Consider the following 20,497-nt stretch of genomic DNA (forward strand, 5'->3'; position numbering starts at 1 on the left):
TGACCTATAAAATAAATGGCAATCCTTTCTAAAAATCACAGCTAAATCTCTTTAGTTTGTCAAAAATAAATTTTCTTTCAGCCAACTGTCCATGAATATGATAAACGTCATCAATTAAAATATTTTCTCTCTGAGTTATAAAGCACTCAGTTTTGTTATCACCTGGGCATTTAATTAATACCATCACCATGTGCTCTATAAGATGCCCAAAATACAAGGATACTTGAATCCACTGAGAATTCTCCTCCTGTCTGATTAATAAATTTGAGTACAGCTCTTTATTTTTAGTTAATTGATTCCAGTCCTTCAAAATCTAAAGCTATGTTTATATTCTACACAATTTCTCAGTTTCTTCTAGTAAGTTTGCTCTAAAAGTACTCCTTCATTAAAATGGTCACATAAGAAGACAAGCTAAGACAACTTTTTTTCTTTTTCATTTGACAATGATGCAGCCCAAACCCTTAGGCTTTCACATCTGCTGCAGTCACGTGATGTTCTTTCTTTGTAGTCTAAGTTTTTGTGGGTAGTGTTGTTTCCAAGATAAAGAAAATCTTTAACATTAGAACATTGAGAATGTACTTCTAAAACTTTATATATTTTCCTAAGACAAATTACATCAACTCTTCACTCTATTCAACGATTAACCAGGACGTAAATAAATAAATAATTTTTACCTGCTTGTTTTGCAATGTTTTGCTTTCCTATATCCACTGCCCTAATTTTATGCTCAAACCTAAAATTATCTGCTAAAAGAAAACTGCAATCAGGATCTGGGTAAATAATTTCAATGCCTGACATTATATTGAACTGATCCTTTTTTAAAATGAGAAAAAAATTACTCAGGTAGTATTTTCAAATGTTTAAATTTGTAATGACTAAACAATCAACACCATAAAAAGAAGAAAGGAAGCCTTGTTTTAACCCTGCAAATATTTATGGGAAAAACAGCTTTACCTTAATTGTTTATCCAGTCCTGTGCAATCTTTCCAGAATTGTTTGGAAGGGCAGACTCCTGCAACAGAGGTGACTTATATGGACCTTTGGCGATCTAGACAATGATTTAAAGACCAGTGGGCGTGAATGAGACAAGCCAATCATCACCACCACCTCACCCCAACACCTCCCTGTGTCTAACTTGCGTCAGCTCTTTAAAAAAAGAGAGAAGCTAAATCAGTTTACTGTTGTACATTTGGATTCAACATCCGTTACACCCATTTCTATTTGCTTTTAGAATTCTGGCTTTTATACAACAAAACCCTCACTTACTGAAAGTTTTACCTTGACTGGTGTCATTCCAGATCAAGATTCTATAGGTTGATTGACCGATAAATCCAGAAATGTTAATTTTTCAAAAGGTTTATGAATTGAAGTCAAACAGTACAGTAACCGTAATATTTATGGAGTCAGATTGTTTAATGAAATATTATAATCAGAATGCATGGGAAATATTAATTCTATAGTAGGAGAGTCATTTGCTTTAGAATTGTTGATTCATCCAGAGGAAATGATACAGAATGACAGAGACTTGTAAATGGCACTAAGCTACTCCAGGTGACATGAGGTTGGAAATCATGGGCTGTTATCAGCCACTGCTGTCATTCCAAAGGCAGTGAGCGGGGGAAGCAGAAGCCTGTGTGAAGTTTTTAAAGACTTTCTAAACAAATATTTTCCCCCTTTCAAAAAAATTCTACTTGGCTCTCCACATATCAGAGGAAGAGTTCACGTGCGTTAGCAAATAATTGATTCTGTTATGAAAATGTATCAAGTAGACTTATCATTCTGAAAGTGAGGTGAGAAAAACAGTTTAAAAATTAACCCAGAATGAAGGGTTCTTTGCCTTTTCAAGATTTCTAACATGAATGAGCAATCTGATAACCAATCGAAAGAAATGCTAGATTACAACAGTTGAGTCAATTCCCTATTTCTATAAAAAACGACTAAACTTTGTTCTTTGAATAAGAAATTCTTAAGTTGATGCAAGACATTAAACATTAAACAACACGTCCAGTTGCCCATTTTTCTATTCCTTTTCAGATGTGCCCATTTGGTCTGTTAACTTTAACGTGGTATCTTTACTTTTATTTGTCTGTTAGCTTGTTCCTTATTTTCCAGACAATCTGGAAATTTTAATTTTATCTGATGAAAATTACTATGGTCTAGAGAAAAAATGATAACAAATATACTAACTTTAATTTCAGGGAAATTTAAGGAATATTCCTTTTCAAATTACTTCCATCATTTAATTGTGATCTTTCCAACTTAAGACTTCCTTCTACTTTCAAAGTTATCAGATGGGTATAAGACTAAGCAAGCAAAAGCATACAATAATTGTTAGAAAATTAAATACTTGTAGTAAAACTCCATTTAATAGTGGCTCAACTGTGAATGAATGTACTCCACTGTGTGAATTCAAACTATGATATCTTCATATAAAATAGGGTGGAGATAAACGTAAAATATCTAAAGTTTTACCTCTCTTAAAATTTTAAGTGTTGACCTTATAATTCTGATCTTCTTTGAGTATACTAAATAATTATAGTAAATTAGAATGTTGGATTAAAATACAAAGCACACGTAAGAGTGTTCTATGAAGGGTCTTATATTTTTTTTGAACCTATTCTAATTGCAAAATTTTTATCACAAACTTTCCTAACACTGACTCAAGAATCAAATATACACATTTGAAGTTAATTTGACAAAAGTCAGGTTAATTAAAAAAGCTTAGGAACTTGTTTGCTGTCTGACTATTTTCTTCCCTTGATATTTGACATGTTTAGACATAGCAAAATTAATGAAGAAACGTGTGGTCTGGTCTTGACAAATCTCAGTGTAACTTTCCTTTCATAAGGAAAACACAAACTTAAACATTACAGTTTAATGTTCTGAATATTTCTTAAAATGATACATGATGTAATTTCATATACATTTGGTAATAGTTCTATGCTCTTTTGAGTTTTAAAACATGGCCAATGAACTATATTCAGTTAGACTCTGATTTGGCTCAAGTATCACTGTAGAAACAAACAATGAACTAGAATATGTATAGACTTAAAAAAAATGAATAAAAAGAAAAATATATGGGTAGTGAATAATGAAGCCAATCTGAGCAAGGAGATGACAAACACTTTAACTGATCCTTCACATGAGGAAGTCATATAAGCGCCACCACGAACAGGTATATGAGACTTGATCTGTGGGTGCCGGGGGGCGGTTTGCAAGGGGTAAGATAGGACCACATAAAGGGATAACTGGCTTCCTGGACCATAGCGTAACTAATGTCAGCAGAACCGCACAATATGCCCCAGGACTCCAGAAGATGAAGAGTCCCCAGGGCCCGAGGCCATCCAAGAAGGCTCCAGGGAGCCCGTGGACTTTGAAGAGGGCCTTAAAGTCCAGGTGAGATTCTAATAGGTAGAGAGAAAGAGGAAAGACATCCTGGATGAAAAAATGCAGTCATGCTAAAGCATATTCTGGCAACCCTGAGAACCAGTCTGGCTGCAGTAGAAACTTTCTGGAGCAAAATAGGAGAATAGAATGGATTAGTCCAGACTATAAAAGGCATTAAGTCTACTGACCTCAGATTTTTATCGATGAGGGTCTCTCGACAGCTTCTGAAGAAAATCATAAAATCACCAGGGAAGGGATGTAGGTGGGATGATGGGGTGGAGATAGCGGTGGGGACAAGGAGGACAGTGAGGAAGTTGACTAATAGTTTGGCTTTGGCAGTTGTTGCCTGTCTGAGAATGACGGCAGAGGAAAAGGCACATGGAAAGGATTTAAACTGGGGTCAATGGTAGTTTGCCTGTTTCTCGTACTACTGTTTCTATTTATCGCTTTCACTAGCTCACAATACATGCTATGAATTTCATGTGCTCATTCTCTGAGAATCTAGAAACTTGCAACAAAATCTTCATTTTTCTTTACATAGAGATGGGGAATATACGGTGATAACTCATCAATTTCAGCACCTCTTCCATCAATCTGTGGATATCATTTCAAATAGTACAGAGGAGGGCCTTAGAATGTAATATCCCAAAATAAAGTTATCTACTGAAAGTACAAAATTGTTGGGTCAAAATAAAGTGATTCAGATCATACCTATGCATTGACTCAGGATTTTTCTTGCCCATATTTAAAATCATTGATCGTCTTATTTAAAATTTCTACCTTCAATGATGTCCTCAAAGAGAAAGTTCCAGCTGGATCAAGTCAAAACTGGTTAACAATTAAAAACAGAAAATCTCTTAGCCAGACCATCACGGCATTTTGCACTGACACTGGGAAAGATAGCCTCTTGTTCTTATCACCACTGTTCCCAAATTTCTAATTTTAATCATGAGACAAAATAATACTTGGAAATAGAATCTGGTTATGGCCAAATTGGAAGAAGACAGATAAAAACAGTAAGGATTAAGAAGCCAAATTACCGAAGTTTTAGTAATTCTGTGTTGCCTTGGTGTCTGCACTCACTTGCTTTTCTTTGCTCCTACTTCAATTTCCCTGTAGGTCACCTATCTTTTTTTCTTGATTCTGTTTCTTTTTAACTTTTGTATACTGCACTGTTTTTATGATGTCTTATTCTCCAAGAAGAGTTACCTTTTATCATTTTCAGCCTTTAGACTTGTAAACTCAAAGTCTAATAAAGCAGATCAAGTGCCAAGACTAGATGTGTGTCCTGATCCGACAGCCAACATTAGTGCTTCCGAGGAGTAACACTTCCATTAGTCCAACTGCTGTTTCTGGTACTGTAGGTAAATGTCTATCTGACCTACCGAGTCATTCCTAAAAACAGAAGACAGTAGCACCATTGCAGCTAGAAACAAGATTTGGATTATTTCTTTTTAATGTAGGATTTACCCTCTGGCTTTTGGGTTTCAGGCTTACAGTTATGAGGAGAATTTGTGATTTTTTTTTTTTGAGGAAGATTAGCCCTGAGCTAACTGCTGCCAAACCTCCTCTTTCTGCTGAGGAAGACTGGCCCTGAGCTAACATCCGTGCCCGTCTTCCTCTACTTTACGTGTGGGACGCCTGCCACAGCATGGCCTGCCAAGCAGTGCCATGTCCGCACCTGGGATCCAAACCGGCAAACCCCGGGCGGCCGAGGCAGAACGTGCACACTTAACTGCTGCACCACGGGGCCAGGCCCTTTGTGATCTTTTTTGATGTCACGTTTTGGCACTCCAAATTCTTCATTTTATGTCTCTTAATGTGGATACATGCAAAAAAAGAAAAAGAAGGAAATCCATACAGAAATGTTACAGAAGTCTTTCTAAATCATTCAAATAGTAGAATTCCATGTTATCCTGAAGGTGACTTGAGCACTATATACTTGTGCTACCATATTCTGTGCATCACTTGCAGAGGGATGAAAGCTTAGGTATGCCATAGGTGTCTCTCTTCACAGTTATGCAATTATTAACTTCAATTTACATTGTAAGAAATAACGAGGGGCCAGCCCCATGGCCAAGTGGTTAAGTTTGTTCGCTCTGCTTTGGCAACCCAAGGTTTGCCGGTTCGGATCCTGGGCACGGACCTAGCACCGCTCATCAAGCCACGCTGTGGTGGTATCCCACATAGAAGAACTAGAATGACCTACAGCTAGGATATACAACTATGTACTGAGGCTTTGGCAAGGAAAAAAAAAGAAGAGGAAGAAGATTGGCAACAGATGTTGGTTCAGGGCCAATCTCCTAAAAAAAAAGAAAGAAAGAGGGAATAAAAGAAGAAAACAATGACTATTACCCAAAAAAGCCACACATCAAGTTAATCGTAAACACAGAAGTAAAGATTAATAATTTTTTAATTCCCCTTCGACAGATCCTCTCAGATATCCATGGAAACTCAGGCCACGTCTATCTTTTGAGGCTCCAAATTTATTTTTAAAAATTTTTAAAAATCCAAAACAGGGTTGCTAGGTTGTAGTACATTTTCAATATTCCTATTTAACAAAATAACACTTTAACCCATATATAATATAAACAACTTTATGAATATCCTCATTTGATGATACCTTCAAAAAGTCTAAATTTGGGACCTTGCTGAATATGAGACCCCAAAGGGGTTCCCAGCCCAGGCCCCTGGGAGAGGCTTTGCTTTTCTGTTCTAAAAACCTCCCTGAGCAAGGGAAATGTCACCACCCATGCGTTCCGAGGAAATGACTTAGTTGATGGCATGCCCCCTCTTCAGCCCAGCCTAAACCACCTTTCCAGTACAATGGAGCATTCTGGAAATGTTTGAATAGTCAACTACTGCATCGCAAAATTAGCAAACAAGTTTGGCGCAGTTTGACAAACTTACTGACTTTGCCACAGACCTAAATAGAAAATTCCTTTTAGCCTCAGCTGACGGAAAAAACAAATTAGAAGACAGCTCATATTGTTGTTTTGTTCTCTGCATTTCCTCATTTAAGCAACTGAAATCCTTTGTCCATTTCATTTCTTAATCCCACGTTGAAACGACGCAGAGGAATAGGTGTCACAAGTTCACTGCAGGTTTCTGCCTAAGCAGATACATCATGGTGAAGACAGGTAACGAGGTTTCTGCGGTGTCTGGGTGATTACAACTTCAATAATGTATGGAAATTCCAAACGTTAAATTAGAGCTTTTAGAGGCTTGCTTTAAAGAATGATTCCTATCCTTTAAAATGCCCGCTTGAGAAAGAAATAGCACTGCTAAGAGACGTATAATAATGATAACAATACTTCCTAAACAAATAAGTCGCCTTGTTAATTTAAGTTCTTCGTACAGAACGCAGTATTAATACAGTGCTAGGTTGTTGACTGCCTTTCTAGTTAATAGCAATGGATGGTGTAACAAATTCCATTCTTTTCGGGCCACAGTACACTAATTTCCATTGCTCTCTTTCACATTCCCCCTCATCCCTTTCCTTTAAAAGCAAATTCCCTCCCAGAATGATGTCTGTGCATTTGGCTTTTGTAATTTCATCAGTGACTGGAGTTTGTCAACCTGGTGTCATCTTGCTTGAATTTGGATTCCCAACAGTTTCTTGAGCTGTGACCCAATTGGCTGCCTGGCTAGAGTGGGATGAGATAGAGGACAAAGAGGCAGAATGGCGCTCAGCAGGTTTTTTAAAGGAAAGGGGCTCTCTCGTAAAAGGTGATAACATGAACCCGTGCTGTAAAAGAATCAGTGTCCCTAATAACAAAGATATGCTCGGGCTGGCCTTTTCGGTATCCTACCCAAAATGTTGAAATAGGAATGCATGCCCACCATGAAGTGTTCTTCAAAGGACTTTGAGCAGAGCAAGCTATATAATAGTGACGTTGACATTTTCTAATGGACTTTTCAGTGAAGGCACAGGATTTCCTGAGTCAGGTCTCCTCAGCGAGAGGGCAGGTTTCTGCCTGGGGATCTCATCTCTCCTGCTGGGCTGTAAGCAACTCCAGGGTTGGACCATAGTGTTGTCAGAGCTCTTAATAGGGCGCTTGTTGACTAATGTCCTGTCCTTTGCTGCCAGGGTCACCAGTGCCCAGCATGGCAAAATTAACTGAGTTTTTGTACTTTATGGGTTGCTTGAGTCAGGAATTATAATTCCTGGAGGGCTGGGTATAAAGTTGGTAGCACCAGTCTTTCTTTAAATATAGGAAAGCTGACTCAGAGAAAGCAAATGTCTTGACCTCATGCAGCACGATGGTAGCAAAGGGGGGACATTCAGGCAGATGGTCTATTTAGGAAGTGTGGAATGGATTCAAGCATATCTAAACAGCCAATTTACATTAACTAACTGTAAACAATCTCTTGTTCGTTTACCCCAATTAATATTAGCCTATGCCTGGTTCATAGTCGGTACTGTATAAATGTTGAATGAATGAGAGTTTCTATTAAAGGCACTGATTCAATCTGTGTATCCAAAACCTTTCTTTAAAACTTATTGATGAGGAATGTCAGGAGCAGGAAACATTGTAACAATTATTCTAACTGATGGATCCACTGATATGTTAAAAGGCAGTAGCTCCTTTGGTGCTCAGAGCCGCTGTGAGATGGTAAAGTGAATGCGCATGCTGTCTGCATTAGTCCCTTCACAGAGAGCTGCCTTCCTGGAATATGAAGCAGTAATTACCAATCACATGTTCAAAGAATATTCTAAGAATAATAAGGGCATAGGAAAACAATAATAAGTTTTTAGAAGCAAGATACAAAGTCTAATACTAATATGATCCTTATGTTGTTTTTTAAATTAAGTAATATATATATATATAATATATAAAAACATATGCAAAAGAAAAAATGCCTGAAAGAACATATATCAAAATATGAATAGTGGTTATTTCAGATTATGGGAATGTAGATAATCTTTTCTTTTTCTCATCTGTATTTGCCAAGTAACTTTTAAAAAGTATAGATTAGGGGCTGGCCCCGTGGCCACGCGGTTAAGGTCATGTGCTCTGCTTTGGTGGCCCAGGGTTCCGCTGGTTGGGATCCTGGGCACAGACATGGCAGCGCTCGTCAGGCCACGCTGAGGTGGCATCCCACATAGCACAACCAGAAGGACCCACAACTAGAATATACAACTATGTACTGGGGGGCTTTGGGGAGAAGAAGAAGAAGAAAAGAAAAAAAAAATTGGTAACAGATGTTAGCTCAGGTGCTAATCTTTAAAAAAAAAGTATGGATTATTATAAGAAAAACAGTAAACATTACTAAAAACAAAAGCAACAAACAAACAGTTCCTCCCTTATGTTTTGCTACAATTATTAATCAACCCACATAGTAGCCACTAGCTAAATCTCTACTTGTAGTGAGAATATTTTGGGTGCGTGGCCAGCAACAATCAACTCTCTTAAAAAATCTTCAATTCTCATGTGTTATTTAGAGTCTAGACAAAATTATACATGTCCAGTTTGTTCTGGAAGGATGGGTTGTTTCTTCCCCATCAGCAAGAGGTACTCCAATAGACCTCAAAATATTGTTGAGAAAAATGGAGATTTTTGAATATATTTGAGCCTCAATATTTTTTCAGTAATGCTATGAGATAGTTTCTATTACAGCATGATAAGGAGTCATCTTTATTTACTCATTCAATAAATATTACTGAACACCTATGTGCCAGACTTTACGGTAGAGGCTAAGGCAAGAGAGAGAATGAAAAAATAAGATACAGTCCCTAGTCTCTCAAGGGAATCCATTACTTAAGTGGTCATGATGTTATAATGTGGTGGGTGAGATGTCCGTGGGAACTGCGTGCAAGAGAAGAGTGGCACCCACCTCGGCTTGAAAGGGACAAAGAAGACTTCCTGGAGAAGGTGACAGATGGGCTCAGACTGAAAGAATAAACAGGAGCTGGCCAGGGGCAATGGGGTGGGGAGCAGACTGCAGGCAGAGGGACAGCATGAGCAAGGGCAAGAAAGAAAGCTCCCGGCCACCTGGAGTTCCTGGAACACTGAGGAATGTGACTGTAGGGGTCACTGGTGCAATCACAAGAGGTTTGGGTGCCTTGTCTTCTCTTTGTTCTGTTTAGTTCAAATGAGTTCATAACAAAAGCAGCTGATCAGTGCCAAAATTTCAGACATGTGAAGAAAGTGTGATTCCTTAGAAATTGTGTTAATAAAGGTCGCCACAAACAGTAAAAACCACCAGGCTAGCACGAGCCAGTTCTTGCCTGCATTGCATCCCTGGAGAGAGTGTTCGCCTGGGCTGGGACCATCAGGATTGTTATGTTATACAATTTGGCTAAGAACAGAAAAGTTCAGGTTCATGAGGTATTTTGCTTCAAATAATGTAAAATATATGAGAAAGGAGCTAATTACAAGTCTTAAGGAAATTGAACTTTAACTCTAGAAATTTCCACTCTTTCTCTATTCTTTCCTAGATATTTGAAGATTATTTTTTGAGATAAAATCCAAGGTTCCACACATTTAACCTTTTCTTAATTATCGTAAAATACATCTGAGTACAGACTGATACTTAAGTAAATTAGATCAGTAATTTACCCAGTAATATTAATATCTTAATTTGCAAGCCTCTATAGTCTCTAATTCTTTTTTACAGTATTTAGTGTAGTGTGATAAGTAACAACTGGAAGACTGACACTTGCTTTTTAAGATGGGTGATCTGATTTTTATATATGCATAAGACAATCGTATTTATGCAAATAATTTTGCTCGTGCCCTTTTCTCCAGTTAAAAAGGCTGATGGCATTTTCTTGGAAGCTTGCTTAAGACTTTTAACATTAATTTTTTTCAAAGGAATGCTGAGAGGAGCTCACTTTTTCTGTCTTGCAACTGTCTTGTTTATCCTTTCTAATCTACAAGGGAAGGCTTCTGGCACCCAAAGGATCTGAATGGCTGAACGAGTCCTTCCTCCTTTGTTATGCTAACGTTTAGCAGTGGATTCCCATTCAGAAGATTGGGGTTCAAGTTCTAACTCCATCACGTACTAGCTGTGGAAGTATCAACAAGTCAGTAAACTCTCTGGGCCTTCATCTTCTCATTTAGAAAAAGTATATAATTGGGGCTGGCCCAGTGGTCTAGAGGTTAAAGTTCTATGTGCTGTGCTTTGGTGGCCCGGGTTTGTGGGTTTGGATCCCAGATGCAGACCTACTCCACTCATCAGTCATGCTGTGGAGGCATCCCACCTGCAAAGTAGAGGAAGACTGGCACAGATGTTAGCTCAGGGCGAATCTTCCTCAAGCAAAAAGAGAGGAGAATTGGCACCAGATGTTAGGTCAGGGCAAGTCTTCCTCACAAGAAAAAAAAAAGTATTTGATTTCTGGGGTGACAACAGGACCATTGGGAGGCACAAATGAAATTCACTCATTCATTTATCGAGGATCTACAATGGGAGGAAAATACACTTGTAAACATGACTGTAGTTTAAACTGGCAAAATAGTTATTTCTTTCTTCCCACGGAGCTCCTTTGCCACTCTTTGGACTAGAAAACTTAAAAATGTAAATAGGTGGTAGGTACACTTATGTAGCAGTAAAAAAAATAGTAAAGTAGTTGTCTAACAGAAACATGTTGGATGTAAAATTCTAACATTTGACATAAAATTCTGGTTTTAAATATTTCGACTTAACTAATTCTCTTCACCAAAATTTTTACCAAAGTTAAAAGGCGAAGAACAAATGAATTGTCTTTAGTCTTTTTTTCTTTCCCATTCCTGTTTTTAAATAAATAAATTTTTTATTGCGTTTTCACCCTAAATCCCCCAAGTACATAGTTGTATATATGTTTTTTTTAGTTGTGGGTCCTTCTAGTCGTGGCATGTGGGATGCCGCCTCAACATGGCCTGATGAGTGGCACCATGTCTGTGCCCAGGATCCGAACTGGCGAAACCCTGAGCTGCCCAAGCAGAACCACAAACTTAACCACTCGGCCATGGGGCCAGCCCCGCCATTCGTCTTTTCAATCTGTCAATCAAGCAATCATTCCATGAGGGAGTAACCACTGAACATCTATAATGTGCCCCGAATCATGTCCATCAGTGCCTCCCTGTCTTTAGGCTTTCCTTCTATTTCCGAATGTCTGGCTCTGTGTTTTCTGAGTGACCACAAGCCTTAGAATAACTAAAGAGCTCTACAGTTGAGTAGATACACAGGAAAGTTCTGTTGGTATCTACGTATATATTAAATTATGTGTTCTATGTTACATATATGAAGACAGAGATCTGTAATCCTGTATCTATGTTTACATTTATATCTAGTAGGAACCATAGTGCTTATTTTTCCTGTTCAAAGAAGCTCAGTTTTTATCCTTTAGTTCATATGCTATGTTCCTATAAGTGCACTGTTGTCTTCTCACTGTAATTCCAAATTCTTTTACCAAATATGGGACTGCCCTGTGAAATGCAGAACCTATTGACTCTGAAGTTCAAATTCAAGCATTCAGATGTGATCCCCATTGTACGCCATTCCAATGGGATCTCCCCATTCCCCATAGCTAAGAGACTCTAGACCAGGTAGAGTTAACGCCTCCCTCCTCTGTGCTGTCTCTGCTTCCTACAAGCTTTGCTGTTGTGCTTATACGCTGTCCTAATATATTGGTCTACATCTGCCCTTCTAGACTTCAAAGTCCTCAGGAACAGACACAGTATCTTATTCAGCATAGCACAAGGTCAACTAGTATAGATTCTGGAGCTCGACTGCCTACACTTAAATCCGATTCCTGTCACTTATTAGCTGCTTTGACTTTGGGCAAGTTGTTTGCCATCTCCGTGCCTCAGTTTCCTCATCTGTAAAAAGGACATAATAGTGCCCACCTCACACTGCTGTTATGAGGATTATTGAAGTTAATATTTGTAGAACATTTAGAAGAGTGTCTGGCACAAAGTAAACATGATGTAAGTATTTGTTATATATGTATATTTAATGAATTGTCTGTAACTTCAAAACCTAATATGGTACCTACCTGATAAGTCTTTGTTGAATAAATAGATAAAGTCATGTAAATATTCTGGAACTCAATTTTCTCTTTAAAACTGGGTCTAATAAAAGCTATTACACAAGGTTACTATGAGAGTTAAATGAGCTAATGGATATTTAAGCACTATAAACGTGAAAGGTATTTTTATTGCCGTTCATTTATAAGAGCAATGTGATATTAGCAAAATTGATCATAGAATTAAATTCATTTCAACACCTTTTGCTTTGGAAGGGTATTGTTACTGCTTATCGGACCATTATTTCATTTGTTAAACTACTGATTAGCACGGCTGAAAAGCTAGAAAACGGCAGGTTTTGACCCTGACCCATGGAATCTCAGAAAACAACCTCGTAATAAGATGGTTTGCAAAACGTGTTTAACGTTAACCAACCTGTGAAGCTGCACAGCACCACGGTACATATTTACCTCTGGGCCTGTGCTCAGAGGCAGTGTTTAAACATACAAACTCACTGGTAGATTTTGGGGGGTTTGGTTAGGCTTTGCTTTGGGTTATTTTTCCTTTTGGTGAGACTGACAAAACATCAAGACCCAAAGATGTGCCAAGACACATTTTCTAAATGCCAAAGTAAGTGATCTACATTTTGCTTACCCTCTAGGATTTGAGATTTGTGGGCATTTTTGTACTAATTCTGAAATTTGCTAACCACATAGTTTTGGTCTAATCGTAGTGAGTTGATTCAAAGGTAAGACCTCTTTAAGCACTGTGAATCAGTGCACGGTAAGCTGGCAGTGTAAACAGATGGCTGGCTCTCTTCGAGGCAGCTCCTTGATCAAACAGGACTCCATAGCTTCCATCTTTACATCTCTTGAATATAAGGAAGTCTTACAAGCATGCATATATTGCTACTTCTCATTAATTTGACGTTAACCTGGATAAGACTGCTTAGAATTTGAGTTGAAGTCTGAAAGACTATGGTGTCAAATCCCTTATTAGGTCTAGTTTGATTCACTCTTTGAGATTTAGAAATGAGGAAACACATATGTAGGTGTTTTCAAATAGAAAGCTTTATAGAAATTAAAAACATTATTTTAAAATCTTTAGTGTTCTTCTCATATGTGTCAACAACGAAAAAACCAACAATCCAATTAAAAAATGGGAAAAAGATCTGAAGAGAGATTTCCCCGAAGAAGATATACAGATGGCCAACAGGCATATGAAAAGATGTCCAGCATCATTAGCTATCAGGGAAATGCAAATCAAAACTACAATGAGATATCACCTCACTCTGGTCAGAATGGCTATAATTAACAAGACAGGAAACAACAAGTGTTGGAGAGGATGTGGAGAGAAGGGAACCCTTGTACACTGCTGGTGGGAGTGCAAACTGCTGCAGCCACTATGGAAAGAATTATGGAGTATCCTCAGAAAATTAAGAATAGATCTACCATTTGATCCAGCTATCCCACTGCTGGGTATTTATTCAAAGAACTTGAAAACACAAATGCATAAAGATACATGCACCCCTATGTTCATCGCAGCATTATACACAATAGCCAAGACTTGGAAGCGACCTAGGTGCCCATCAAGGGATGAATGGTTAAAGAAGATACGGTATTTATACACAATGGAATACTATTCAGTCAAAGGAAATGATGAAATCCAGCCATTTGTGACAACATGGATGGACTCTGAGGGTATTATGCTAAGTGAATTAAGTCAGAGGGAGAAAGTCAAATACCATATGATCTCACTCATAAGTAGAAGATAAAAATGACAAACAAAGACATAGCAACAGAGATTGGATTGGTGGTTACCAGAGGGGACGGAAGGAGTGGGGAGGGTGAAAGGGGTAATTAGGTTCATGTGTGCTCACGGACTATAATTAGTTTTTGGGTGGTGAACATGATGTAATCTATACAGAATTTGAAATATATTACGATGTACATCCGAAAGCTATATAATGTTATAATCCAATGTTACTGCAATAAAAAAAAAAAAAGAATCACTACTTATAGTTCTATACCTGAAATTATGGATACTTCTTAACAGAATTTTCATTAATTTTGAGTTGTTTTCCTTATAATAGTCCCAATATTATATCTGTCTCTCATCTATCTATTGATCCTCCTTATACATGGTGTATGTTAGTGTTTGTGTGTTTATTGCTTGTTCAAAGAATTTTATACTGTACAAAATTCTATTGTTTTTATGTTAAATTTTATATTGCACATTTCTACAGTGAAATACAAGCCAAATAATAAAGCTAACTTGTTTATTTGAAAAAAAAAAAAAACTTTAGTGTTCTTATAAAATATTCTTATGCTATTTCAGAAACATGCCAGTTTTTTCACCCATTAGGTGCTATGGGTCTAAACGGGAATGAATACAATGCTGATGGAAGCTGCTGATGTCCGCTCTGATAATTTACTTGCTTTCCATCTCTTTCTCTTTCAAACAGTTGGTCTTCCAGTTGCTGAGATATTGAGCTGTTTTCACATGAGTGTAAATATACTGACAGGACTAACTTCCTGTTTTTCTCCTAAACAGAATAATATTGAAGTATATTTTTTACACAAATATAGATGTTTTTAAGCTTAGTACCTATTCAGACTACTAAAATTCATGGTCTCAACAACTCAGTTTAATTTTTATAAGGTAAATTTAGTCTTAAAAAATCAATCCCACTATTTGCTGGTAGGATAGCAATACCTAGTCTGCTGAATTATTCATTGTCTAATGTATAGTCCTCTAGACTGGTTTTCCTGGGGCAATCAGTAACTAAACAAGATTAGCATTACTCAGGGGCGAGCCCGATGGCGCAGTGGTTAAGTGTGCGGATTCCGCTTCGGCGGCCCAGAGTTTGCCAGTTCGGATCCTGGGTGCGGACATGGCACCAAGTGTCAAGCCATGCTGTGATAGGCATCCCACATATAAAGCAGAGGAAGATGGGCACGGATGTTAGCTCAGGGCCAGTCTTCCTCAGCAAAAAGAGGATTGGCAGCAGATGTTAGCTCAGGGCTAATCTTTCTCAAAAAAAAAAAGATTAGCATTACTCGCATACCCAATTAGGGAAAGAATCAACAGGAGCAAGAACCACAACACAAAATACAGAAAATGAAGCTGCAGGGAGTTGTTGAAGAAGCTCCTAGGATTTTACTCAGTGTTTTCTGGTCATGTTTGTGTCACAAGAAACATTATTTAGATATCTCTTTAATATCCAGTATAGTTTATTTTTATTACACTAATATAAGGATTTATGAATATATGGCAAAAAGATGAAACGCATTTTTAGATGCCTTCTCAGCAGAGAAATCTCCTTATGATGAACTCAATAAGCTAAATCACTCCAGCTACAGTGAAAAATTTGAGGCTCTGTTTATTCTTTTTTTCCTAGGATTTCAGCACACAAAATTACTCAGTTTCTATACGCATCAGCACAAATGTTTATACATAGCCATGAGGAATATTCAGGAGTATATATAAATTCATTTTGAGTATGCAGAAACAGATGAGGCCACATGGCTTTGTGGCACATGAGTTTTCACCTAAAGTGTTTAAGAAACAATTTTCTTTCAAAGCTTTGCATGATCTCATCCAATCACAGCTATTCTATGTTGGGACTGCTGAAACTATTTAAGAATAATTGACACAAGGCTTGTATTTGAGTAAATTTGCGGGGGAAATAACTTTTCAAGGATTCTAAGTGGTTCCTATCTTGCTCTCTCTCTCTGGCTCTACAAACATACGGAGATGGCCTTCATTTTATATCTTGAGCAGACTGGTAAATTAAGACCTCTTCTTATTTTTTATTCTGTTATTCCTTCCTTCCTTCTTTCCTTATTTTTGCACAGAATAGTAACTTATTAAAGATGCCATATATATTCTTTATTTACTTTTCCACAAGTGAGATAATATATGTAAAGAACTTAGTACAGAGCCTGGAATACAGTGAGAACTAAATAAATATGAATTGTTGCTGTTGGTTGTACATTTTTAAATCGGGGAGCCACATAAAATAGCCTAGGTGCTTAATATTTTTATGAGAATCTACTCTTCAACAGAAGATTATTTTTCATTCAGAAGAATCATATATTAACTAAACCCCAATTCAAAAATTTCATTCCGTATTCTTGGCTAAAAACCAGATGGCAAATTTAATTCCTAGGCCTACCGGCAAACATTCCATGAATGGTCCACGAATGGTCCCCAAACTTTTGTTATCTGCAATAGTCACAGATCCCCAAGAGAAATTGTTTCTTTATAGCAGGCCCTTTAAAATATTCAGCCACTCAGGCATTAGCATTGTGTTAACTTGTTATGGAGTTAACATTTCACACTTAGGAAACCCTGAAAAAACATATATTTATAACAGAAATGCTGACACGGTCTTGATGCCTCCAGCACTCCCTCAGTCTTCTGCAATGTCTGTTTACTCTGGTCTGGTATTTTAAAAAATATACAGATTTGCCATAGCAACCACTGCAATACAAAGCATATACATGTTTCTAAGATAAAGAGAACTTTTTTTTTAAAGAAACATACAAAAATATGTTAGTTGTACAGGTACAGATTAGATGTTCTGCAAAATGGAAATGTGTACAGTGATAATATTTCATATGAGACATAAGAATATTTCTAAGTAGTTTGCATATTTCTAAGTACTTATTATTACTATTGTTATATTTACAAAAGGAATCTTAAAGGTGTAATGTATTTGGATACATAACAGTGACTCTGGCAAAGAAGATACAACCATAGCAATGTAAGAATTGAAGTCGACAACTATTGCTTCATAAAAACATGATACGTAAATATAATGCCTCATTTTTATTTTGCTTGATATTTTCTATGTATGCTTGAAGTTTATTTGTTAAAAGTAAACATTGAAGAATCTGCAAAAAAGCCACTCTATACTGTTTCTAAAGGACAAGTATGAAACATTTACTTTTATTGTGAGAAAATGATTGTGCTTTAGTGTGAGGTAGGCAGGTGGTTGGGCCTTCTTTTGGCCTCAATAACTGGTATATTTGGGGCTCATATCACATGGAATTTAAAATCCATCACACAACTATTTCCTTACTGTCAGTGTTCAAAAGTGTGCTGCCCTCATTTATCTTTCTCAGTCAATTTTGGTGGAGAATAAAAGAATAAAAAGTGTATTCACATGGGCCATTGAATTGTTTTGCTAATTTTTTTTGCAAAACGTAAAATATTTACAAACCTAGAAACTCAGAAATATAGACATATATAATATTAGTTTTATTGAAAGAATTACAAAGGGGCAGCATCTGGCTTTTTATTTCAATTCTGATAAAAATTTTTAAAAAGTGACTATGTAGGAAGTAACAGCTCAGAGGCACTGGGGATCTGAGTATAGACTAACCTTGCACCAGTGGAGAGGATCAAATTCCTGAAAAATCCATGACAGGAGAGTTCCAGGTTGAGCAACTTTAGAGCTTACAAAGAAGATATGGCTTACGGAGTTGGGGCCCAGCCTGCACGAATCTGTAAGATACTTTTACACTTGTAAAAGTAAAAATATCACCAACAATATTATTATGTATTTAAATTGGTAATAATAAATACGATTAAATGTTGACTTCTCACCTTTTGCTCACGAAAATATTTCTAAAACCTTAAATTTTGCTGTTGTGTGGCTGATTACAGTGAAAAATTAATTACTAGCAAATAAATTACTCAATTAAATATAATCTAATGAAGTAATAGGACATTATTATTAATAAAGGCTAAGTGTCCTTTAAAGCGTTTTCTAGTGTAGACGGCTAGCGTAAACCCAAGGTGTTAAATGCTGTTCTGTTTTCAACAGTTGAATAGAATAAAGAGAAATCAGACCAAAGTTAAAAGCTGATGGGTTGTGGGAAAGGTTTGCTTTTGACTTGCTCATTGGAAAATAGGATCTGCCTGCTCACCTGCATAGTAGCAGGGAAAGCTTGTAAGTGTGGCCTTCATAATCCATCCTAGCATCTTTTGTCATGAGATAACCAAATGGTTTGGGTCGCTCCTCTTTCAAGAGTCATTCATCAGCTCTTGGTAGACTACAGGGGCACGTCAAGGAGCTCTGCCACACTAGAATCTTAAGGAAGGCAGCTCAGACAAATCCGAAAACCTATGAATTACCTCTGCACGAGTCACATTTTCAATCTTTCCAAACCACTTCCCCATTTCATTTAAATATTATTTGTTTGCTGATTTTTTACTTAAAAACTGACTTGTTTTTAGGGGAACCAGAGTTGCAGACTGAGAAAAGCAAGTGCATTCTTCCTTAGACATCAAAGTGTTACAATATAAGCCTCCTAAACAAAATGTTTCATTACTTAGCTTAGACAATATGGCACACTTCATTTTTCTTTCTTTCTATGGAAAATTTCAAATTATACGACTGTAGATGGAAAAATACAGTGAAACCTCACACATGCATTATCCAGTTTCAATAATTATCAGCCGTGGCCAATCTTATTACACGTAAACCACCCCCACCACCCCATTATTTTAAAGCAAATCCCAAATATATAATTTCCTAGTAAATATATCTGTGTATCAGTTATAGAGAAGTACTTTTTAAAAAATAGGTGGCACAATTTCTTAAATCAAAACAACCCCTCTTGTTTACTGGTGATGTCTTGCAATCTTAGAGAGTTGCATAAGCCCCCTGGGTGAGTAGACCAGGACACATTTTGAAACTTGATTGAAAAGGTCAGCCAGGTTCCATCAGGAAGAAGTGTTAGGTAAATCATGGGTATTAAGAGAAAAGATTTGGGCAAAATTGGGCAAAACGTAGGCTGGAGGATCCTCAAGGAAACAGGTAAAGAAACGACAACAAGGTACAATTTTTCTTTAAAAGAGAAGGCGGTTATGAGGGTTGGATAGAAAAGGGAGAATATCGGAGTCTGAGGACTTTAAAAGTTGTATAAATAAACAAAATTCAGAATAGTGGAGATTCTGTAGGACAAATGACTGGGTTTCATCATTAAATAAATTGTAAGGGGAAAAAAAAGAGATGAGAGGTCACTGAACCTACAGATTGAAACAGACTTAAGAGACATCAACCAGTGAGTGTGTGAAGTCTGTTTGGATTAGGATTCAAACAAACTAAGGGTAAAACAAAAAAGAAGGAGACAGAGATATTTAAACACAGCCTGGATATTTGATAATATTAAGGAAATGTTGGTTTATTTAAGATGAGATAATATTTTAGTTATTCTTAAAGACTTTTATCTTTTTGAGATGCATACTGAATCATGTATGGATAAAATTATATGATGACTTGGATTTCCTAGGAAATAATCTAGTGATGATGGTGGTGGGGGTAGCAGCGAGGAAAGATGTGGGTATGGATGAAATGCAACAGATGAATATTGATAATTGTTGAACCTGGGTGAAGCTGGAGTTTCATTATACTATTCTCTGCTTTAGAATATGTTAGAAATTTTCTGTATTAGAAAGGTTTAAGTATCTTAGTTTAGAACTACTACATATATTTTTCTTGATATTCTTCCCAAAAGTTTGCAGAAGGATGATACTACAAATTCCTTCAGCCAACCAGAAACTTCTACTAACTAGCACTTTTGAGTTTTGCCATTATAGATGAAGTTAACAATAGTGAGCCTAAGGCACTCTGAAACATTGAAAGATTAAATTATGTTCAATAGAATTTTGATTTTAAAATAGATCTTGCTGTATTCTAATTCTCTGAAAATTGACGATCCAAGGCAGGTATAATCTCCTCTTAACTAGAACACCACATTCTCTAATCACGTAACAAAGAGTTTTTCCATATCCTTAGTTAGACAAGTGAGACTTTTGAGCAGAATTTCCATCTTTCGTACCTGTAAAATTTATGCATATCCATGTGCACATGTGCACCTTACTTAATTTTAAGGACATCTTTGGGGGGGGGGGGTTGTTGTTTTCAAACACTGGTACATATAGAGTTCCAATCACTGAACACAGAGTAATTATTTAAGATGTGGCCTCAGGAACAGGACGACACCAGAATCTGCATTTGACTGCAGCCTTTATCCCAATCCAATCTACCTTGCTGTTTATTGCAAGTATTGCTGTTCTGTTTGTAACTGTATGCTGTGGTCTGAACACATCATTTTCAGAAGTGTAATGCAAGACACAAAAGGGGT

The 20,497-nt window shown here is 37.0% G+C and overlaps 1 protein-coding gene across 10 annotated transcripts in view; it reads right to left on the reverse strand.

Moving 5' to 3' along the window:
- Positions 1-20,497, reverse strand: part of SLC38A4 (solute carrier family 38 member 4) — a 68,216-nt gene that overhangs the window by 36,820 nt on the left and 10,899 nt on the right. For 2 of the 10 annotated variants that reach the window (XM_070621124.1, XM_008533364.2), the window contains exon 2: positions 955-1,012. The exons of 6 other annotated variants lie outside the window; for them this stretch is intronic. The gene's annotated coding sequence lies outside the window, so the exon portion shown is untranslated. Of the gene's footprint in view, positions 1-954; positions 1,058-20,497 lie in introns of those variants that run through there. 2 more of the 10 variants (XM_070621123.1, XM_070621129.1) reach the window with 1 other exon arrangement.

The sequence above is a fragment of the Equus przewalskii genome, chromosome 5 (assembly GCF_037783145.1).
Source record: "Equus przewalskii isolate Varuska chromosome 5, EquPr2, whole genome shotgun sequence".
Taxonomy (NCBI): domain Eukaryota; kingdom Metazoa; phylum Chordata; class Mammalia; order Perissodactyla; family Equidae; genus Equus; species Equus przewalskii.